Source organism: Glycine max, chromosome 3 (genome assembly GCF_000004515.6).
Source record: "Glycine max cultivar Williams 82 chromosome 3, Glycine_max_v4.0, whole genome shotgun sequence".
Taxonomy (NCBI): domain Eukaryota; kingdom Viridiplantae; phylum Streptophyta; class Magnoliopsida; order Fabales; family Fabaceae; genus Glycine; species Glycine max.
Window position 1 is genome coordinate 28,766,374 of NC_016090.4, and position 24,148 is coordinate 28,790,521.

The 24,148-nt window shown below is 34.9% G+C and overlaps 1 pseudogene; it reads left to right on the forward strand.

Moving 5' to 3' along the window:
- The first annotated feature begins 9,354 nt into the window (after positions 1-9,354).
- Positions 9,355-18,664, forward strand: LOC113001204 (long chain acyl-CoA synthetase 1-like; annotated as a pseudogene).
- The last annotated feature ends 5,484 nt before the right edge of the window (positions 18,665-24,148 follow it).

Sequence of the window (24,148 nt, forward strand, 5' to 3'; positions counted from 1 at the left end):
TGAAAAATCGATGTTAATCGTGTGATGTTAAATCTATATATTCTAGTAGTGTTCATACTCTGCAGCCAAATGTCTACTGGAAAGATTGATGTTTTAATAAACATATGACATTATCTTACTAAGTCTCAAGTTAGTTCTTGCTTTGGGATTATGTTACCTGTCAATTTCAAAACATGGTGGCATGTCCTTGATGCTATGTAGTTCCATTTTCAATTGTATTTCTCTTTGTTTAAAACTTGTTCAACAATTCCACCTTAACATAACTTGGTTGATGGAGCTATTTGTCATGCAAGTCGTGTGTGTTCAAATCTTAAAATGCACTGTGGACTCATTTTAGTGTAGCCTATTCCTCTTAAACTAATCCAACTTAAAGGAAAACTTAATCAAGGCGCTTCATTTTTCCCCCCTTACCCAGCTTATTGACTAGAAAAAATATAACTATGAAGGGGATCAAATGCAAGCGAATGCGCAAAAGCGGTATCAAGAACACAGACTCATCATATCTCTTCCACCAGGCAATGTATTTTCACTTCCAAATTGACTCACATGGTCGTTGGTCTGTGAAACATCCTCTAAAATAACCAGTGGTCCAGCTGAATGGTTTTGAACATCTGTTTCAATTGCTCACACTGGACCTACTTTGGAATCATCAACCTTGTTGACATTAAAAATGCGGCATGTCATAAATATACGTAGATAATGTTGTACATGAAAGTCCAAATGCAGATGTGTCCTACCTGGTAAACCAAAAATAGAAATTGGAAAATCTTAATTCATAGCTGTTAGGTTTTCTATATGATGAACATAGTCAATAACCAATGTGCTAGGTTAGATCATCTTACTGCCATGGACAAAGAGGCATATGCCATCCCTTTTTTATTACAAACATCCACAATTCCAAAAGGGCTAGTGTTTTCTTTATAGACTAATGCAACTATGATAAGAGGCAAATTGCCTAGATTTCCTGTTTACATCAAATCTAAAATAGTTACAAAATAAAATTTCCAAGTGTCAAGACTGTATGAGATATTCGTTGTGCTGTGATATATATCTTAAAAAAAAGGCTAAAATATGTTTTAGGTCCGTAATAAATTAGCAAGTTTTGTGTTTACTCCTTGATAAAAAGAGGGTATGTGATATCCCTTGTGCTGTGACTAATATATCCTAAAAAAAATTACATACATTTGGTTTCCCTTTATAATTGGAATGAAAATTTGTCATCTTTAATTTGTTAAGGTCACCAAAATTTACATACATTTGGTTTACTTGAGGACTAACAAAATTTGATGCCTACTTTGTAGAGTTGAATTTTAGACAGAAATCAAAGAATCTTACTAAGCTGACCTTTGGATATAAATTTGTCAACATAGTTGGCTTGCATGCTTTTCAATGATTTGAATACGCCTTGATAGCTTAAGTTGTGCCTACCTTTGTATTGTTTTACTTCTTGTTTTGATTCTTTCCCCCATTCATGCTACAAATTATATCTCCTCTTTAGAACTACATATTTTTGTGTACCATTTTACTACTTCCCCGCACTCGTTGTGGTTCTTAGTCATCATCTTTCGAGGTATGTATCTATTTTCTGAAACTACTGTGCTTATTACATGCTTGTTGATATATCAGTATTCTTTGATGTTACTAGTTACGTGCATTATGAGTGAACCTTAGTTTCCCGTTTGAGATTCAATACACTAATTAATACGGATAGTTTGGATTAATCGATGTATTGAGTCTTGAATTGTCTATTTGGATAGCTTGAGAGGACATTTTTTTACCGTTGATTCATACATAGAGGTAAATTATCTTTTGCATGATTTGAAGATGTAACATCTCATTTTTTTTGTAAACTAATTTAAAAAGGATTGTTATTTATAAATAAAGAGTTAAGAAAAATGATAAGGTTTTTATAATTAAATAAATAAGGAGAAATAAATCTATTAAAATAATGGTTTCAAGGAAAAAAAAGAAAAGATATTTTATTTATTCATTTGTTAGGGAATAAAATAGAGTTTGTTTTTATAAAATAATATAAATAAATAAATAGAGTAAATAATAAGTTGTATTTACCCTAGCTATAAATAGAACGTGTTAGGTCAGTTTTCACACAGACGATACCTCTTCTTTCTCTCAATTTCGTTTTTCCTTTCTCTCCTCCCAGAACCCTCTCTTTTTTCCACATACCACCAAATCTTTATCAGCAAAATGACGATCTCGGACTCATTCAGCATTGGATCGTCGTGAAATTTAAGCACCAGGTTTGGAACTCAATTCTGAGCCTTTTCACCGATGGCAATTATGAAAACCTGTCGGAGCTGAGAGAATTACCCTTTGCATTGTAACTTTCCATTCCCGCAGAAACCCGGAGCTGTCTCGGTAAAACTATAATCCCAAACTTGTTAACCGTTGGATTGTTGTGAAATTTTGATGTGGGGTTTGAGATTCAATTCCACACACCTTAACCGTTGGGATTTTCAAAATTATTTCTTTAAAGCGAGAAAGATGCATCGCACGTAGGACCATGGAATGGAGGCTTCAATCCTTTATTCTTCTCTCTAACGTTTGGGAACCGTAACAGAGCAATCGGAAGAGGAGCTCTAGAGAGCACCAGAAATGCCACAATTGATAATAGAGAATGCTTGAGCAACTATATCGAGTTAAGGGATGAGTTATTCACAATTGGGGATTAGTGAGAACATGTGTTGGGATCCTTAGAGTATCAATTGGAATGAATTTTGGGGTGTTTCTGTAATTTTTGATTCTATCCTTATAATTATATACGTTTGATAAAACAGTTGATGTCCCAATGAGAAATTGCTATGAAATTGATGTGTTCTTTTGTTGAGTGTGAACCCTACAAATTGAACCTTTCTCTAATTAGCGTGAATTGATGAAATTAAGTAAGTAGAGATTTAGCGTAAGAGGGAGTGAGATATTGATTTTGTATTTTCCCTTTTTCATGCTTTTTAGGTTTTTTTATAGTTTAAAATTAATATTATATTTGAAATTGACCAAAGATTTCTAGTAGGTTGTGTGTTGTATTCTTAGATAATATATATGAATTCATGTAAACTTATATATATGGGAAAATGTTCATATAATCATTTAGAAATGGTACATTGAAAGCTTACTCTGAAATTCATGATCCAATATGATGTATGTTGCTAATTTTATATATATATAGATTTAGCTATATATTTATTTATATTAATATTTTATGTAAATAATATTGTAGTGTTGTTATAGTGTGATTCCAAAAATTATTTAAATGTTGGAGTTTGAGAATATCATGGTTAGATTTGAGATACATGTGTATTGAGATGTGTGTATTGAGTTGTGAGCTATGAATTATACAATAACCTGACCAGTGTTGATATTGAGAAAAGTGTTGATGTGCAATTTTAAAGAGAAAGTGTAGGTTTGCTATTTAGGAACCAATGTTAAATTGTAGCGCAATGTGTTAAATGTGTTTGAAACACGAGTTTGAGATTGTGGGTATTGTATAATTCATGAGCAGTGTTTATAAATGAAATATGTGATGAATTGTGAAACAACATGTTTCTTTGAGTTTATAGTATTGTTATTGAGATTGAGTGTAAGTGCAAAGTTGAACATGTGTTAATTTGTGAGACACGTGTAAACATGTGATAGTGGATTGTGACATTATGAGATGTGAAATTGTGAATGAGGTTTGATTGTGAATAAGTGTGTGGTTAACACTTGATGTGACATTACTTGTGTTGTAAGCTGTGAATTGTACAATAACCTGACTAGTGTTATCTTGAGAAAAGTGTTGATGCGCAGTGTTAAAGAGAAAGTGTAGGTTTTCTATTTAGGAACTAGTGTTAAGGAGAAAGTGTAGGTTTCCTATTTAGGAACCAGTGTTAAATTGTAGCGTAATTGTGTTAAACGTATTTAAAACACGAGTGTGCAGTGATGGGTATTGTATAATTCATGAGTAGTGTTTGCATGCAAAAAAAATTATTTTAGGGGTTGAACCTGAATCAGGAAGAAGAGGCCCTGACGGACTCTTCGGAGTGTAGGCCTTGGGGGTCACCTAGTTTGAGTGCTCCTGTGCCAATCCCACATGGTTGGAGCCTTCTCGCAAAATAGCATGGTCATGACTGGTCTCCCTATGATTTTACTTACTGAGAGTGACCTGACATACCCATTGTGTGGTGTGTCTTGTTATGTACTCCTAAGCGCCCCAGGGTGGTTTTTCACTAACATGGTACCACATTGCATATAGGCTTGAGTCTTAGCATAACTGTTGCATACACTTGCTAATTGTTTATTATGAAATTGATGTGTTATTATGTCTTGATCGGAGTGTGTGATTCTTGTGTAATATGAATTGATGATTGAAAAGTGAATTTTGAATGACAAAGTGGTGGAATTACGTGAGTTATGTTTAAGTAAGTTTTATTTTGTTTATGTGATATGTATATCTAGTTGTCTTGCTTCTATATTAGTTAGGAATGTGATAACTCACTCCCCATGTGTTGTTTGTGTTTGGATCTTGTGATGATGTTGAACTTTGTGTTTCTTGAGAGCAGATGACTAGGTGAATTGCTTTAAGGAACCTTGTACTGAAGGACGTCGTGACACAATGCTCTGATAGGAAGTGACATTGGGGCATAAGTTTTTATATTAATTGCATGATGTTAGTCTATTTTATTTTACCTCACTGATTTAACAAAATATTTTTGTAAATTTTGACGGCCTTATTTTGAGCCGAATATGTTTTTAATAAGTTTTAATTGATAATAGTGAAGTGAATGTAAACCTTTTACCCACGTGAATTTGTTTACCGATATATTTATATATTTTATTTATTTAGATATATGTTGGGGTAGAGGGTGTCACAGAAGAAATTTCGGTATACTGCATTTGACATTGTTCTTCAGGTGCATACTTGACTGCAGTGATTATGCACCATGTCACCGCTTTCATCTTGTGTACCTGAAGACCAATGTGAAATGTTATCAAAATTTCGTCAAATCAAACAAAAGAGAGATTTTACCTATACGTTTTAATCAACTATAAAAATGTCTTCCTGAATGGGATAGGACTACACCTTTAATGAAAAAGTGAGTTTAGCATGCATGAAAGATAACTTAATGATTTTGAATAGTAAAGATGAAACATGGATCGAAGTTGGATGAAAGCATCACACATTTCAGACGAGTATGAGAATGGGGTTGAACAATTCCTACAGTTTACAGAACGTAATGCTGCAAGTTTGGGGGGAAATTTTTATTGTCCATGTGTTAAATGTGTGAATGGGAGACGACAGTCAGTAAATGAAATAAGATCACATCTTATATGTCACGACACCATTCAGAATTACACAAAATGGATATAGCATGGGGAATTGCTAGACATGCCAATTGTTTCTCGCACTAAGCCGGTTGATGAAGACACAGAAGATCGTATAGAAGACATGATTCGTGATCTTGGACAAGACAGTTTCGAACAAGCACATGCACCTTTGTATGACAACATAGAAAGTGATACGAAGACACCATTGTATTCGGGGTGCACAAGTTTCACAAGGTTGTCAGCGGTGTTAGCTTTAGTTAACTTGAAGGCAAGATTTGGGTGGAGTGATAAAAGCTTCAGTGAATTACTGGTGTTATTGAAGAACATGCTTCATAAACATAACACATTGTCGAAAAATCACTACAAGGCAAAAAAGATTTTATGTCCTATGGGAATGGAGTACTTGAAGATCCATGCATGCCCTAGAGATTGCATATAGTATAGAAATTAGTTTACAGAAATGCGTAAGTGCCCCACTTGTGGGGTATCATGATACAAAGTGCAGCATGACAAATTCGGTGATGATGCAAGCAAAAACAATAGTCGTCCAACAAAGGTTTGCTGATATCTTCCAATAATACCAAGGTTTAAGCGATTGTTCACTAATGCACATGATGCAAAAAACCTTACATGGCATGCAGATGGCAGAAAAAATTGATGGATTGCTCCGACATCTGACCGATTCTCCACAATGGAAGACAATTGATCGTTTGTATCCATATTTTGGAGATGAGGCAAGAAACCTAAGGCTTGGTCTTGCTTCGGACGAAATGAATCCTTTTGGAAACTTAAGCACAAACCACAATTCATGGCCTGTTTTGCTGATGATTTACAACCTCCCTCCTTCGTTGTGCATGAAGCAAAAATACATTATCCTATGTATGATGATAGCGGGTCCAAGGCAGCCAGAGAATGATATTGATGTGTATCTCACTCCGTTGATTGAAGACTTAAGAAAATTGTGGGAAGACGGGGGTCATGTGTGGGATGGGCATTTGTAGGAGACATTCAGGTTACGCTCAATGATGTTGTGTACTGTTAATGACTTTCTAGCATATGGAAATTTAAGTGGATATAGTGTCAAAGAATATCATGCATGTCCTATCTGTGAGAGAAAAACGAGCTTCATCCAACTGAAACATGGAAAAAAGACAGTGTATACCAGACACCAAAGGTTTTTGAAACCTTTTCGCCCGTATCGACAATTGAAGAAAGCTTTTAATGGAAGTTAGGAGAATGAAAGTGTGTCGCAGCCATTAGCTGGAAATGAAGTTTATGATCAGGTGAAGGACATCATAACTATACTTGGTAAGACCCAAAAGAAGACATCATCTGAGACGAACATATGGAAGAAAAGGTATATATTCTTTGATCTTCCATACTAGTTTGATCTACATGTGCGTCATTGTATAGACGTTATGCATGTCAAGAAAAATGTATGTGATAGTTTAATTGGTACCCTTCTTAACATTAAAGGCAAGACAAATGATGGTTTGAAAAGTCGTCAAAACCTGGTTGACATGGGAATATGAGAGCAGTTGCATCCGATATCATAAGGTCGTCGAACATATCTGCCCTTAGCATGCCACACATGTCAACAGCAGAGAAGAGAAGTTTTTGTCAATGTCTGCGAAATGTAAAAGTGCCACAAGGATACTCTTCAAACATCAAGAGCCTTGTAGCCCTCAACAATCTCAAGTTGGTTGGCTTGAAGTCTCATGATTGTCGTCTTAATGCAACAACTATTGCCTATAGCAATTCGCAGAATCTTGCCTGACAAATTTAGGGTTGCAATAACCTGTTTGTGCTTTCAGTTTAATGTTATCTGTAGCAAAGTCATTGACCCTTGACAATTGGATGATTTGGAGAATGAGGCTACCATTGTCCTTTGTCAGTTGGAGATGTATTTTCCTCCATCATTTTTTGATGTAATGGTTCACTTAATTGTTCATCTTGTAGGGGAGATTCGGTTGTGTGGTCCGATTTTTTTACAGTGGATGTATCCAGTTGAAGAGTACAAGAAGATGTATCTAGTTTTTTTACGAGGTTACAATGTTGTAACAATGACTCAACATGAAGTATCACAAGCGCATCTGTATATCTTAAATAACACACAGGAGGTCATTCCCTACATACATACTCACAAAGAATATTTGACATCTATTCACCCAAAAATGAACATGATGAAAGTGCTGCAAGAGAATAATAGAACCTTCATAAACTGGTTTAAAGAAACAATCTTCAGTGATGACAATGCCTCTAAAACATTAAGATTGTTGGTTGTTGGTCCAAATCTAAATGTCCCCACTTGGAAGGGATATGATATCAACAATTATTCTTTCTATACAAAGTTACAAGATGATAAAAGTAGTGTGCAGAATAGTGGGGTGACTCTTGAGGCTAATTCTGAACACTTTTCTAGTGCATCAGATAACAACCCAATTCAAACCTCAATGCCTTACTTTGGAGTCATTGAAGAAATTTAGGAGCTTGATTATAACCAATTTAGAGTGGTTGTATTTAAATGTCAGTGGGTTAATGGAAATACAGGTGTTCATCGAGATCAAATGGGATTTACTTTAGCAGACCTTAATAAGGTGGCCTACAAGGATGAACCTTTCATTATGGCAAAACAAGCAAGACAGGTGTTTTATGTCCAAGATCCGTGTGATTCAAGATTATCGGTGGTTCTACAAAGAAGACCAATTGGTAGTAGGGACTAGAATCATGATTCCATACTTGACATTTGTGATACGCCTGCTTTTTTCACAAAAATGCCTTGCATAATTCAGCATGACGAGGTCGATGATGTACATGCGATTCGTAATGATCACGATGAAGGTTTATGAGAGAACATTCTTGCGTAACTGCATTGTATCAATGTAATGTTTATCATATTATGTTATTTGTTACCAATTTATGTAATGTGCATATTTACAATTTCTTTCGTATATGCTAATTTTAATCGATGGACATTAATGAATTTGTTTTATTTGCACAGGGTCATGGGAACACCTCCAACGTCCCCGCCGCATTCCGATGGTCATTAGGAGGCTATGCCTAAAAAGACTAGACAATCCACACAACTGAGAAGGTTGACTTTAAGAACCTTAGATTAGCCTAGACCAACGGTTAATGTCGATCCTGCAAGTGGAAGAGGATCAGGCCCACAAAAATAGAAGTTCCACAGCTATTTAGGGGTCCTAACTAGAGAAAAGATTCCTATTGTACATAGAAATTGGAAAGATGTGTTGGAATCTCTGAAGGACCTAGTATGGGATGACATTTTGGTAAGTAAACTTAACAGTGACATGTATTTAATTTCTTGTTATTAATAGTTTAAAATGTTGACTGGTACTAAATGTTAATTGTTAAATATGTTATGCAGACCAAATTTGATATCCCAAAAGCCTCAAATGCCAAGAAAAAGGTGATGCCCATGATGGCCACTAGATGGAGGCAATTTAAGTCTTCACTAACCACTAAATTTGTCTATGCTAACATTGACGAGGAAGAAAAAGAAGATCCTTCTATAAAATATGGTATAGATCAACAAACTTGGGATGAATTTGCTGCGAGTCGTAAGACCCCTACCTGATGGGTTAGATGTTTGTTAGTTTAATTTAAATACTTTATAGAAATATATGATTTTGTTTCATTTAATTACATGGAAATACTATAAGGTGTATTACAGGAAATAAGGAAAAAGGTGCAACAAATTCAGAAAAACAATGACTGCCCCCACGTACTGTCTCGTGGGGGTTATGATTTGCTTGAGAAAAAACTAATAGACGAAAAAAGAGAAAAACGAAAAGAAGAGGCAATGCTAACTGAGAAGACACCATTGCTTAAGGACCCTCCATCTCCCATTGAAAGAGATGTGAAGTGGAAAATGGCTCGCACAAAGCGATATGGGTAAATGACATCTCAGGTAACACAAGAAATATCAGATAGAATTGTGAGTTCATGGTTGACATATAATTTGAATCTAATTTTTGTGTTTTATAATAATCACCTCATTTGATGTTGAATATGTCGTGCTTGTTATATGACTCATTAGAAGAGCAGACGATGCAGGGCAGTTTTGTTCCCCATGGTCGTGACGACATACTCAATACTGCCATTGAACGACCGGAGCATCCAGGTTGTGTTTTTGTAGCGGCGTCTGGTATGACAATCAGTCGATATTATGGAAGGACATCATGTGGCTCTAGCAGTTCCTCTACATCAATCACCCAGCAACAGTTGGCTGACATAATTGGAAGCCTTAAGTAAGAGTGGAGGAATGAGATAATTGGAAACCTCAAGGAAGAAGTCCGGAATGAGATTGAAGAAGAAAATAAGCGTAGTCTGGAGAAACTGAAACAAGAGTTGAAGGATGCCATAAAATTGAGTTTTCCCAAATGGGATCATAGTACTCACCCCTGATTGAGGCATATATACAGGCATTATGTGCACGTGTTAGCACAAAAGGGAGCAATGCTGAAACTGCTGTCATCCTGACTATGGGGTTATATGTGCAACAAAAATTGTACACACCTGGTGGCCTTGGGGAAAATATATGAGGGGGGGGGGGGGTCTAGCATTCACAATGTGGCTTATGCCGATGATGTGGTAAGGGTCAGTGTTGAAAAATTTTTAGACGATGACGCCCAAGTCCCATTCCCGACATCAGAAATACAATATGTCAGGCAGGCCCTTCAAACATTCATTGCATGGCCAACAAATCTTGTGAAACTTGTGTCCCAGGAGGTAAATTTTAATTTGCAATACATGTATTAACAGTTTTGTACATAGATATAAATTAGTTACTCACATTACTTTAATTTTTGTTTACATGATGCAAATAGGACTCACATATTAGTCCAAAGAAACTGGATGAACCTCTTCAAAGGCCGAATAATATTTCTGAAGATGATCCCTTGCATTAGTTGATTAGGAGCCTATACGACATTTACGAGAAGCCTATTGAGTTAATGTGGGATGCCACTAAATTTGGGATTCCAAATGTAGATGCATCTTTTCTTCTTAACATATTTTGATGTAAATGAAATAATATCAGGCGACAAATGTTTGAACATAGCTATACTACAATTATGGATGATGTAAGTAAATTTCATATGCTTCATTAATAACTAATATTTGTTATGATATACAACACAATCAATTTTCATTTCACTGTTGAACATAGGTTTATGGAGAAGTGGAGCTCCAGTTTGGGTCATGGTTCGGTGAATGGATTCCTTGAGCCTCAGTCGATACACCATGCAAAGGATAGACATGCTAAATGTGAACATTACATACAAACTTGGGTGAAGGAATCTCAACAACAGGTGTACCTAGGAGCTTACCTGAACCAGTAAGTAGTATTTATACAAATTCTTGTAAAAAAATGTTTAAATTATAAGTAGCTAATTTTTTTAAAAATTCAGGGCCCATTGGCAGCTGCTTGTACTATGTCCAATGAACAATGTTGTTATCTGGTTATGTTCATTATGTAAGAAGCCTGATATTCATATCAAAGTCACAATTAACAAGTTAAGTTTTATATTCTAACTAATTTAATGTATTATAATATTTGAATGACCAATTTTTAATCGTCATATATACATTGATGTTTTATTTTTCTCCCCAGTGCAATGAAGATAGTAAAGAACATTGTGGATGCTAAAAATGATCAAGGAACTCCTAAGTGGATTGAAGTCAAGGTTAGTCATTTATATGTTGTGCTTATTTATGACTCGTGGTGTTTACATAGTAACTTCAGTACAGTTGTTCAATTCAATTATGATTTATATTGAATGTAGAGCCATGTTCAAAGCGGAGGCTATGAGTGTGGCTATTATGTGATGCATTGGATGTGGAACATAGTAAGCGGGGGTTTAAAGGATAATTGGAGCATGGTATGTTTGCTTCAACAACTTTAAATTAGTACCTCAGTATAACTTTTAAATCATTTTACATGTATCTCACATATTATTTGTATATTTCATATTTTGTAGTGGTTTGTTGATGGCACGACATTAGACATGGAGACAATAACAACAATTTGCAAGAAATGGGAAGCATATTAGTCGTCTTATACGACTAACTTTTGTATAAAAAACTTTTTTCAAAACATGTATAGTTTCCCCAATTTACAGTTCTTTTGTAGGAATTTGTAAATAAATCTTGATATGTTTAGATACATGTCATTAGAGTATCTTTAATTGGAATTAATGATAAAATTTGTACAATTTTAGGTCAAAAGAGGCTAAAGTCTTGAAGTCCTAAAAGGAGCAATCGAGCTAAGCGGAACCTGTGGGCTCAGCGTGCATCTACCGCTAAGTGCAGCTACAACGCGCTTAGCGTGATGAGAGAATCTGGAAGAGCACAAGAATCGAGGCCGCAAGCTAAGTGCGCGATCAGCTCACTAAGCGAGACGTTCGTCTCTTGCCAGGCTCAGCGCACGACTGGCACCAAGCCCAAATCCACTTACTCGCACTAAGCGCGACATCGTGATTTCATAGCCTATTTAAAGCCTGATTTGTCAGAATTAGGGACACAACACTTTTACCATAGCTGCATACTTTTGCACAGAATTCGAAAAGAGTGCTTTGGAGGCAGTAGCTAAGCAAGGAAGCTAGGGTTCATCACTTTGAGAGATTAGAGAGTGTTTGAGTGATTGTGAGGTGCCAAAAAGAGGAGGAGGGATCCCCTTTCCTATGTAAGCAACAATTCCTCTGTACTTTCTGCTTCACTTGTATTAGGGTTCCTTGTATGGCTGGCTAAAAACCCTAGTTGGGGATTTCTAATGAACAGTTAATGTAATTACTTTTCATATCTAATTAATTGTGTTTTGTGTGTTCAATGCTTCTTTCAATGCTTAATTACTACATGCTCCTGGTCTGATCACCCACTTATGTGTATTGTTAGGTGACTTTAGCCTTGGAAAATGTACTGTTGCCTTAGAAATTGATAGAAGTAGGGCTAAATAACTGCATTACCAGGGATGGATTGCAGGGTTTTAGTTTTCTTATTATACTGTGATGATAATGCTGTTTAAGTTAAGTCTAGTCCAACAAGAGGGATTTGAGCATGAAGCTTGGGTTAAATTAATCTAAACTTAGAGGGATCGAGGTTTAGTACTTTAGGCTTCAGCATAGAACACAAGAACATGATCAATTAGAGAAATATCTTCATATGCATCAACTCGTGTGTTAGAAAGACCCAATGCATTTTACCTATTACTGTCAACTTTTAAGTACTTGCATTTGATGCTTTTTAACATAGAATCTAGTTTACTTTTGTTTATATTATAAATTATCAATGTTTTTCACACAATGCCCTATTTCTGAATAAAACTTTGTCTAATAAGCAAGTTCCCTGAGTCTGATACTCGGATCATTCCGTTTTAATTTTAAATACTTGGCGACCCGGTGCGCATGCCGGTATATTACTTTCCCTTTGATATAAGTGTTTGTAAACTTAAGAAAAAGGAACTGTGTGGGGAAGCGAACACATCATATTTTGTAAAAGTTCAAAACATCCGATGTAGAAAGCTTTAGATGATATAGGACAAACCACTATGGTCAATTTGATGGTTACTGTAAACATTAAAAACACTTATGTACAAATTTTGGCATTTATTTTACAATAAATATTTATATTTGGGTATTTCATTTTATCTGCACCAAATCCATTGAAAAATTCATTGTATTCACAATAGTAAGTTGCGTGGATAGAATAACTATTTTTTATGCGTCCAATGTGCCAACTATGCAGGTCATTATGATCACTTTGTTATTTTCATAGCCCTGATGATACGTGACAATTGATCTGAAGCTTGTTTACTTATCAGACCCATGTAAGTTGATGTTAAGGTTTTAATTTTTGAATATTTTTGTTCCCCAAACCCTAACTTACATTCTTTTGTTAACATGTCGTCATTGTTGAAAATGACAAATGTCAATGTGTGTTGGATACAAGAACTGGAAATTTTAAGGATCGTCAAGCTGTTTATGAAGGTGAGGTGGTACTTGTAGAACAACCTGACAAAAGCACCTTAGATGCTCCCGATCTAAGAACTAAGGGTGAACTTACTCCACAACAAGGTAAGAACATCACATTGTACACAATTCAATTTTGAACTTTAAAAAAATTGAGGCTTTAGGACTTTAAGAGTTGCTTGAGAACTGAACAATCCAAAATCCTTTTGCTACTCAATCCAGTAAGGAGGTTCATTAATGGAACCAACTATCTTAAGAAGTTTATTTGAGGACAAAGATATAAATTTTGAAGTTTTAGTTTATCCTACTACTTGTAGTTTAACCTTTTGGTTCTATGTGGACAGGGTGGTATTCTCATTATTGGCTTCCACTCATCCCGTTAATTGGAAGCACAAACTACTCATTCTGTTATTTATTTATTTTTCTTCTGCTTTTGTTGGTTTACATTTCCTTTCTTGATTTAAGGGCTGAAATAACTAAGTAAATTTCTTAGGCAATCTTATTAGTGGGTGTCAAGCTACAAATGATCATAACAAAGAAGGGACTTAGGATTGAAGACAGAGGGGAAGTATTCAAGGGTGCACCAGTGGTGGAGCCAAGAGATGACCTGTTCTGGTTCAACCGTCCATCCCTTCTTCTCTTTATCATTCATCTTGTTTTCTTTCAGGTAGTCTCACTATTTTTTTTTCCTAAAGTTCTGTCATATAAAGCATTATTATGTCCCAAAAATAGTTATGTTTGCTTTTATTATGATCAATTGTAACAGGGCACTAAAATTGGAATTTATGGATCTAATTGCTCGGAATGGATTGTGGCAATGGAGGTTTGACACTTCTATAACCCTTGTGTTCTCAAAATTTTCTCTATTGTTCTTTCTTGCTATAATGCTATCATATCATAGTTCATAATTATGTTTATATTGGTGTAGTCTTGTTCCGCTCAAAGCTTTGTTTGTGTGCCTTTCTATGACACCCTTGGTAAGTTTTCTCTGAGATCAACTTGTTAAATAAATTCACGTATGCCCACTTCTCTCTCTCATCTTTATTGTTCTGTGATTAAGATGCATGCCAATCATATGATCCTAACCAAAGCCAATCTTCAGACTTTGTTTATTTTACATGTCTTAGTAAATAGATATGGTGCTCATTCTCTTTATTAGTGCGAAATTATTTAATTATTTTTCTAGTCTAAATAAAAAAAAGCAACATTCAAATTTTAATTAAGGCATTTTTTTCTGTTTTAAATGCAGGGGCCTGGTGCTGCAAATTTTATCATAGATCATGCAGAAGTAGATTTTGTGTTCATTGAAGATAAGAAGGTTAAAGAGGTAAGGAAGAAAGATCAATTTTTTATAAAAAAAAGTTAATATTCTGCTTCAGATGATTTTCTATATCAGAGATTCAGAGCAGTAGTTTATAGGCTCTTACTGAGTCCCTATACCATTTGCAGCTTTTAAATCCTGAATGTAAATCTTCAAAGCGGCTGAAAGGTAAATTTATGTGTTTAATTTCCAATATTTTTGTGCTCTAGCTAGCAAAACAATTTAATGAGATAAACTAAAATTGATTAGGGTTACAACCATGGTGTGCTTCATTTCATTAACAAAGGAAGAGACAGCTAAAGCCACTGCAATTCGAATTAAGCCATATTCGTGGCATGACTTCTTGCACTTGGTTAGTAAGTAGGGAATTGGTCATCCAATGCATAAATCATACCTCTATGCTTATTAGCACTAAAGGAATTCCTATCTTGTATAATTGTTTGGTTTGTTTTCTTCAGTTGCAAACGCGTTTTTTATTTTTATGATACAATTGTAGAATTTGGTTTGTTTTGTGAAGGTTAGATGCTGCACTTTCTAGAAAATTGTTCACACGGGATAAATGAGTTACTTTTTTCTTTTTTCTTTTGTAAAGGTGTTGTGTTATCTATTTGAACCTCTTTAATTGAATCAGTTGCTCTTTTGTGAAATAAACGTAATTCCAAGTTGGCACAAACTTTACAAAAATAAAAATAAAAAATTCATATGGATATATGGTGTTTAAACTATTCTCTGTAGGCTATTCCTGTAATTCCTCGTAGTTAGTTGTCTGTCTGATCTAGTTAAAATGGACTAACTATTATTCTTTCAGGGAAAAGAATACCCAAAAAGTACTTTTCCTCCTCAGGCTCATGACATTTGCGCAATAATGTACACTAGTGGGACAAGTGGAGACCCTAAAGGTGTTGTTTTAACGAATGAAAACGTAATGGCTTTAGTAAGAGGAATGGATCTTTTCATGGAACAATTTGAAGACAAGGTAAATCTAGTGCTTGATACACTGGAAAATTGTTATGATACCATGCATTTTTCTCATAACAAAAGTCACAAGAATACTATGAATTTGCATAGATGATTGTGGATGATGTGTATTTATCATTCCTACCCTTGGCTCATATCCTTGATTGCACTATTAAGTGTGTTGTTTATACTTTGTTTCAATGAATAAGAATATTTGTTTCAGGGATCAAGAAAGCAGTGGAAGAACTCAATCCAGTAAGGAGAATAGTTTTTGGCATGCTCTACAACTAGTAAGTTGGAATTCTATATGATGCTATATTTAGTTGTAACATTTTTTGGTAAAAGTAATAGTACTTTCATTTATTGAGATCATGGATTTTGGGCTGAGGCAGTTTTGCTAATTCATAGTTTTCTTTAAATGCAGCAAACTTGGTTGGATGAAAAAACAATACAAACATAGACAAGCATCACGTTTAACCAATTTATTAGCCTTTAGAAAGGTTGTATAATATCTCTTACCTAAAACTTGTATTTTTATCTTTCTTGAAAATAGACTTCTTTTACATATGGGTAAAACCTTCTCCAAATTTTCAACCTACTCCTATCCTAACTCCTACCCCTCCATTTTAGGTCAAAGCTAGGGCTTGGGGGTCATGTTCAACTAATAATATCTAGTGGGGCAGCCTTGTAATGACACCCAAGTAAATTTCAAATGTGTTGGAAAAAACAATTTTATTAATATTTCTTATAGTATAACTATATTTCTTGTTACCATAGCCTTGGCATACAAAGGCACAAGTAGTGACACGCAAGAATTCTTCCAAGACACTTGAAATTTACTTGGGTATCATTAAATATGTAAACTCATTCTTAATTTAGTGAATCTTATTTTCAAACTAACAAAAGTTTCAACCAAGAAAAGAGACTTGATTAAAAAATATGTTATTAGTCGATAAATTATTATATAGCTCAAAATATCTAGTATTCACTAATCTGTTAGACAAGTGGCCTCAGATATCTTAAGAAGGGGGGGTTGAATTAAGATATTCCAAACTACTTCCCCAATTTAGAAATCTATTTCACTTTCTTTTCAAGTTATAAATTCCCTTAACAATGAACTTCTTAAATATTAATTCAAATAAAACAATTTGAATATGAATATAAAGCAATAATAAACAAAGGAGATTAAGGGAAGAGAAAGTGCAAACTCAGATTTATACTGGTTCGGCCACACCCTTGTGCCTACGTCCAGTCCCCAAGCAACCCGCTTGAGAGTTCCACTATCTTGTAAATTCCTTTTACAAGTTCTAAACACACAAGGACAATCCTTCCTTTGTGTTTAGAATTCCTTTACAACAAGAGACCCACGGTCTCTTAATCCCTTAGAGAATGAGAAGAAGAAGAAGAATGAATCTCTCTAGAAAGAGATAGATTTTACAGATTGAGCGCTCAAATAATTCCTTTATGAATTGCAATTGAATTGGCCAAGGAATTCTTAAGAGGATAAAATGATTTTTGCTCTTTGAGAGGATAAACACTTGTTGTTCTGAAAAACTCTGAGCAAATTCGTGTTTAAGTCACATATATATAGACCATCGGTGGTCATGAATAAAGCCTTTGAAAAGTTGTGACTCTTAGAATTATTTTTCTGAAAATCCTGTTTGGTAATCGATTACAGTAATTGTGTAATCGATTACAACTTTTAAAATTTGAATTAAAACGTTTACTAACTACTGGTAATCGATTACCAGAATTGTGTAATCGATTACACAGTCTAAAATTTCAAATTCAAATTTTAGTAGCTGTTATAAAATATATTTGGCCACTGGTAATCGATTACATCCTCTGGTAATCGATTACCAGAGAGTAAAACCTTTGTAAAACACTTTTTAATTTAAATTACTTGGCCAAACCTTTTGCTAATTCAATTAGGAATTCCCTTCCTAATATACTAGTGATCATCTTGATGTTGTGACTTGTAATCTTGAAGTATTGTCTTGAATGTAATCTTGAAAAGCCCATTTGCATCAATTTTATCATATCATTATGATCATCATCAAAACACCAAAGACAATTGCATCTACATAATCTTCACACAAAAATCTAGAGTTAACAAAGGAAGCTATTAAAGATGGATGGTTTCACACAGGTAATTGAGTTGTCATTTCCTGAAAAATCTATAGTTAACAAAGGAAGCTATTAAAGATGGATGGTTTCACACAGGTAATTGAGTTGTCATTTCCTGCCCCAAAAAATGAATTTGTTTTTAGGAATCTTTATATGGTCTAATGTGATTGTGTGTCATTGCCTGGTATCCTCAGGGGACATAGGAGAAATGCTTCCTAATGGTGTTATTAAGATTATTGACATGAACAAGAATCTTGTTAAACTTTCCCAAGGAGAGTATATAGCACTTGAGCATCTAGAAAATGTTTATGGGGTCACTCCTATAGTTGAAGATGTAAGTATTTCTACAAGTTCAACACAGTTAATTGGTACACTTTTTAGTACATAGACTCTAAGTAATGGTAAGTTTGTGATTCATTTTATGTATGTTTTACCGTTAGATATGGGTTTATGGGAATAGCTTCAAATCAATGTTAGTTGCAGTAGTAGTTCCAAATGAAGAAGTTGCCAATAAGTGGGCATATTCAAATGGTCACATAGCTTCTTTCTCCAAACTCTACTTTCTCGGTCAACTAAAGAAATATGTTCTATTTGAGCTCAAGTTGATAGTTGAGAGAAATAAGGTAACATCTACAGACAATGAAATGATGCTTCTTTCTATGTGACTATTTCTCCATGATATAGCTTTAGGTCATCAAATGTTGTTAAAATAAAGCTTTATTGCTTTAGGTATGAAAAAAGAAGCTTAAAATGATTTAACTTTTGTTGGAAAGATTTATAAACCATAGCATAGACATCAAACTATAAGATTTTGGTCTTGCAATCATATATGATTCTCTAATTGTCTTGTTTACTCTTCAATTTTTGTCCTTCATAAAACTAGCTAAGGGGATTTGAACATATCAAGGGGGTCATATTAGAACCGCATGAATTTGACATGAAAGATTAAAAGTTGATTAGTGTTCATTAAAAAAAGTTAATTAGTCACTATTAGAAAATATACTTTTTACATTGGTTATTTGTGACTTACTACATCGGTTTTTAACTGATGTTAAAAGTACCGATGTTGAAAGTATTATCGTTAACATCAGTTTTTCAAAATCGATGTTAACGTAAAATTGACAACATCGGTTATTTAAATAACCGATGTTATATAATAAGAATTACACAGAAAAAAATGTATGAATATTGACAATTGACATCGGTTTTTACACAAAACTGATGTTAGCTTATAGATTAACATCGGTTTTCTATAAAAATCAATCTTAACTTATACTTTTACATCGATTCTGTATACAAACCGATGTTAAATTCCAAACGTTAACATTGGTTTTAGTAAAAAATCGATGTTAACTTATACATTAACATCCGTTTTGGTAGAAAACTGATGTTAACATTTTTTATATTAACATCAATTTTTAACAAAAATCCGATGTTAACGTATAAGTTAACATCGGTTTTTTTTTTTACAGAAACCGATGTTAACGCTTTGGATATTAACATTGGTTTTTATATTGAACCAATGTTAATATACACAAACAACATTGGTTTTCGAAAAACCGATGTTAACTTATACGTCAACATCAGTTTTTTTAAATAAGCGATGTTGTTTGTGTATATTAGCATCGGTTTTTTTAAATAACTGATGTTGTTATTAGGATTTTTTTTAATACACTTTCTGTTTTTACAAAAAAATCCGAAATTTAACCTGTAAATTTCAAATCATACCACACAACACAACATATATCATTTGTATTCTGCTTTCAAACAGTTTTTAGCATAAAGCTAGATAGTAAACTATCAATTGTAAAAAATCAATTGATAACTATGAATAAATAATTTATTAATAACTATCAATAAAGAATATTCAATGTTAAAATAAAACATCAATTGTAAAAAATGTAAAGCAAGCTAGTAAACTAATTAAGGAACCTAAAATTACATAGTTCCCTAACATCATAAGTTCCCTAACATCCTAAGTTTGATTTTTAACTTTGAGATAATATTGTGCCCACTGGATGCAAAGTGCCTTCAATCTCTCTGCTTCCAATGGTCTAACATCATTGAAATACTGCATGGTCAAATAAAACATAAGTTAATAATGTAATACCAATGATAAGAAAATCAACTTTGTTTGAAATAAACAATTACCGTTTCCTAGTTATTCCTGAAACTTCCTAAGATTATAGTGGCCATCCAGTTCATGACGTAATAGCCACACTCAATGCTTCTTTTTTGTCTATTACACTAAATACATAATGAAATTTGGATATTAAACGTTAACTACAATTAGTGTACACACACATAAAATATATATAAGTAAAAGTTTTATTTAAATCATGTACCTTAACAACAATCCACCTAGCAGTAGCAGCCTTCGATTTAGGTTGTGGAGTATCATCAAGTCCTTTCAAAGCACTTTTGAATACAAGGAACATTAAAATATTGATGTTGTTGAGTAATGGTAATGCAAATGTACATATTGAAAAACAACACTAACTTGTTAATTATTCCTTTAAGGTAGTTGTCTAGCCTGTTATGCAAGGAACTAAACCAGACAACTAGATTTTCCTTAGGCAAAATGACAACCATTTTCCAGTGTGCACTGTAGTGGAGACCAATATGGGTTATTGTAGTATTATACATTATTTAAATTTAGGTGTTCAGTTTTACTTACCCATTTAGGTAGATTCCAAGGTAGACATCCCATTTTGAACTCTACATCCAAGTCTTCATGTAACTTTCTAATTCAAATTACGATTGCTCAGATCTCTGAATGGATTGTGGCTCGAGGAATCCATACACATCAGAATTCCCCGCTCGCATACTTGTCTCAGTCAAATGCCGATTGTTGTTAACACAAAGTTAATTATGTGTGAATTTAAAATAATAACTTAGGTAATTAACAATAATCTAAATTGACTTACAGAATCCACAACTGTATAACAGATATGCTAAAACATTGACCATCGTGTGCAATTTTAGACAGATCTAAGTGCTTTATGTACAATGGAAAGCGTTCATTAAACACCACGAACACGGTAGCATCCCACATAACATGTAGAGGCTTCAAAAAAAGTTGTGGGATGATCAATGTCATTAAATATAGGGGATCATGTACCTGAGGATCTGGCCCATCTAATTAACATAATTTAATTACAGTGAACAAATCAATTAACAAGAAGAAGCATATAATCAGAGTAAAATACATGTTCTGATAAACGCTTTATGAGATGTGTTGGCCAAGCAAGGAAGGTGTTAAGTGTCTGCTCCACTAAACTAACCTCGTTAGTGGGTACAGGAATGGGAGCCTCTGCATCATTAACCTCCTCAATACCAACCTTCACTTGGCCATGCAACAAATGGATTTTTTAAACCGTTGTGGATCCCTCATAAACTCTTCCTAGGGCAACCAAGCGAGAAGGGTTTTCTTTGATGTACAACCCGCATTTGTCTGAGTCACCTGTCTCTGGATCGTTCCCTGAGGGATCAACATAACTCTCCTTTGTGCTGACACAAGCAGCTGAGGGACCAACCACAGGCTCCGGAGGCAGTGCAAGTCCCTGTGATTGTATCTGTGATTGAAACTGGGATTACATCTGGCTGAAGGATAACATCAGTTGTCGAGTCACTTTTTCTGTGATCGACTCCTCCAGCTGGTCCCTGATTTGTTGAGCCAGCTGCTCAAGTTCTTCAGGAGCCATCGAGGAAGAACTACGGGAGGTTCATGGAGCCAATCCAAAGTGTTGCTTTATGGTCACACCGGCTCCAGTAGCACACACACGGCCAGGGTGTTCTAATCACCCAATGGCAGCAGTCAGGACATCCTAACGTCCATGGGGGACAAATGAACCCTGTGACGCCTGCTCCTCCAAAGAATCTTGTACAAAACACATATATTTGTTTAGTCATTCACAGAATAAACAAAGATAATTACAATTCTTAATTGAAAATGACTTACAATCTTCTCAGCAATTTCCTTTGTTGCCTCAGACGTCATCTGCCCAGTTTTCTTGGTGCGAGTCATCTTCCACTTCACTTGTCGTCTGATGGGAAATGGAGGGTCAATGATGCCCTCAGTGCTTCCGGACTGAGCAGCTTCCTCCAGTTTTTTCTTAGTCTTCTCAACCATCAGCTTTTGTTCTAAATATTCATAACCCCCACGAGACAACACGTGGGGGGCGGTGTTTTGCTTCTGGATGGCCTGTGCCTTTTTCCGCACGTCCTGCAAAAATCGAACATTAATGAAAATGATTACTACAATGTATTATAAGAATTGATTTTTTAGTGGAAAACAATTAAAATGACAAAGTACATACCTTCCACGAGGGGTCTCTGCGGGTCTGACAAAACTGGACCCATTTCTCCTTGCTAATGTCATATTTTTTAGAAACAGTGCCGTCCACACTGTCCTTGTCGACTGCAAGTGTCCATTTCCTCGTCAAATCATATTTAAATTGTCTCCACCACTCACCGACAGTCTGAAGTACTTTCTTCTTTGTCCTACCATCAGAAGCTTCAGGCATATCAAATTCCTCCAGACAAACAATAAATTAGGTTTTATTGTTAGTAAATTATAAATTTTGGCTAATAAAGAAAATCAAAGATGAAAAATAAAATACCTGAATATCCTCCTATATCAAATCCTTCTGAGTAGCAGGGACTTCCTTCCAAGTCTCTTATGTGACGTCGACCTTATCATGAGCAACAATCCCCAAATATGTTCTTAATTTCTTCTTGTGGGGACCGTCGACCTTCCCGATCGTAGGATCGACATGGACCATCGGTCTCTCTACCCCAGGTGGTCTAGTGGCCAAGGATCATAGCCATGTGGCTTTGCATGTCCGCTTCAAGGTAGACGGAGACGCTAATGCTACTGCAGGAGGAGAAGGAGGAAGAGGAGGCGAGGCAGGTGGAGTAGCCATGGGACTATAAAGAAAAAAACTTGAGTTAGTTAACATTATCAAAAAATTCAATCAGTTATGTAAATGAATGTACTGAAATGAAATACATAATCAGCACGGTCCAAAATGAAAGCAAGAATCCAATAAATAAGTCAATCACCTCCTACATCAATCATCATTCAGAAAAACAGATATCAATATGTGACACTGAGTAGGCTTAAAGTGTCACATGACTATTAATTAATTCAAGGAGGGATCTTCTACTGCATGCTAGTTGCACTATATTTTGAACTTATGAATTCACGCCGTCAGTGTCTAAAAAATCATAAGTCTTTGTATTAATGGCATGATTGCATGTTTTTTTTATTATGATCTATATATCTCAGACTAGTTATTAAGGGTTCAGATTTGTAGCAATTAAGCACTTACTTCATCCTTTCCTCTGTTGTCAACAATATTTTCACAAAGGGATTCTAGTTTGGCCTCTGATGAATCAAAGGGATTCTAGTTTGTGCAGACTATTTTGAAAACTAGTCCGCATTGTTGACACATATCCTATTGGTGAAAGGGGTGATTTTGGTCTAACAAGCTGCACACAACACTCTCCATGTCCATGTTATTGGAATTACTAACTTTTAACAAGGAAAAGAGAACATGCATACTAGGGGAGAGGGTTGTTATATCCTAGGCATCTAAGCATAACATTATGTAATATGAAGCCTCATTTCATAAAGGCTTCGGTGTTTGTTGAGTATCTTTGAACTTTAAAAAATACTAAGGTAGCATTTGATGGACAGGTTAAAATGGGGTGGAACATAATATGTGTTCTATTATATTTTGGTGCATTTCACAAAGAGAATTGAACTAGAATCAAGGTAATAAGAGTGGTACATTTTGGTTAAAGGGTAGAACCCAAGAGAATGAAGCTGGACACATTATTCCATTGTGTTCTATTTGCACACCACATACTTTCACAGTGCCTTAATGCTATAGGTTTATGGCGGTCCAAGCTTGGTGCACCATATTCATGTCCCTAGTGCAACAATATGAAGTGCCTCGATTTGGATTTGAAGAACCAAATTCAGTTTTGCAACTTCGGAGGTATACAACTTACAAAATATAGTTTACCCATTTGCAACCTATGCAGTGCTTGCCATCAGCCAAAGGAACAAAAAAGCCAAGTGTTACTATCCTCTAATCTGAAAATGTAACTTATGCGAGGAGAGTTTTTTATGGCTTGTGTAAGGCTAGTATCATTTGTTGGACTGCTATGATGAAAGCCTATATTCATTGCAATAATTTGAATAAAGGTATGTTTCCAAATGAAATTATGATGCTTAGTTTGGTCAAAGAATGTGGCATAGCATGAGCTTTAGAATTAGGCAAGTTGTTACATGCTTTCACATATTGCAGGTCTATTTATGCTATTAACTAAATCCTACTAAAAAAAACATTGTTGTTTGTAATATGACTCAGAATTTTAGGTAGATGACCACAATTGAATACATCGTAGCCATAGGCGTCAACAT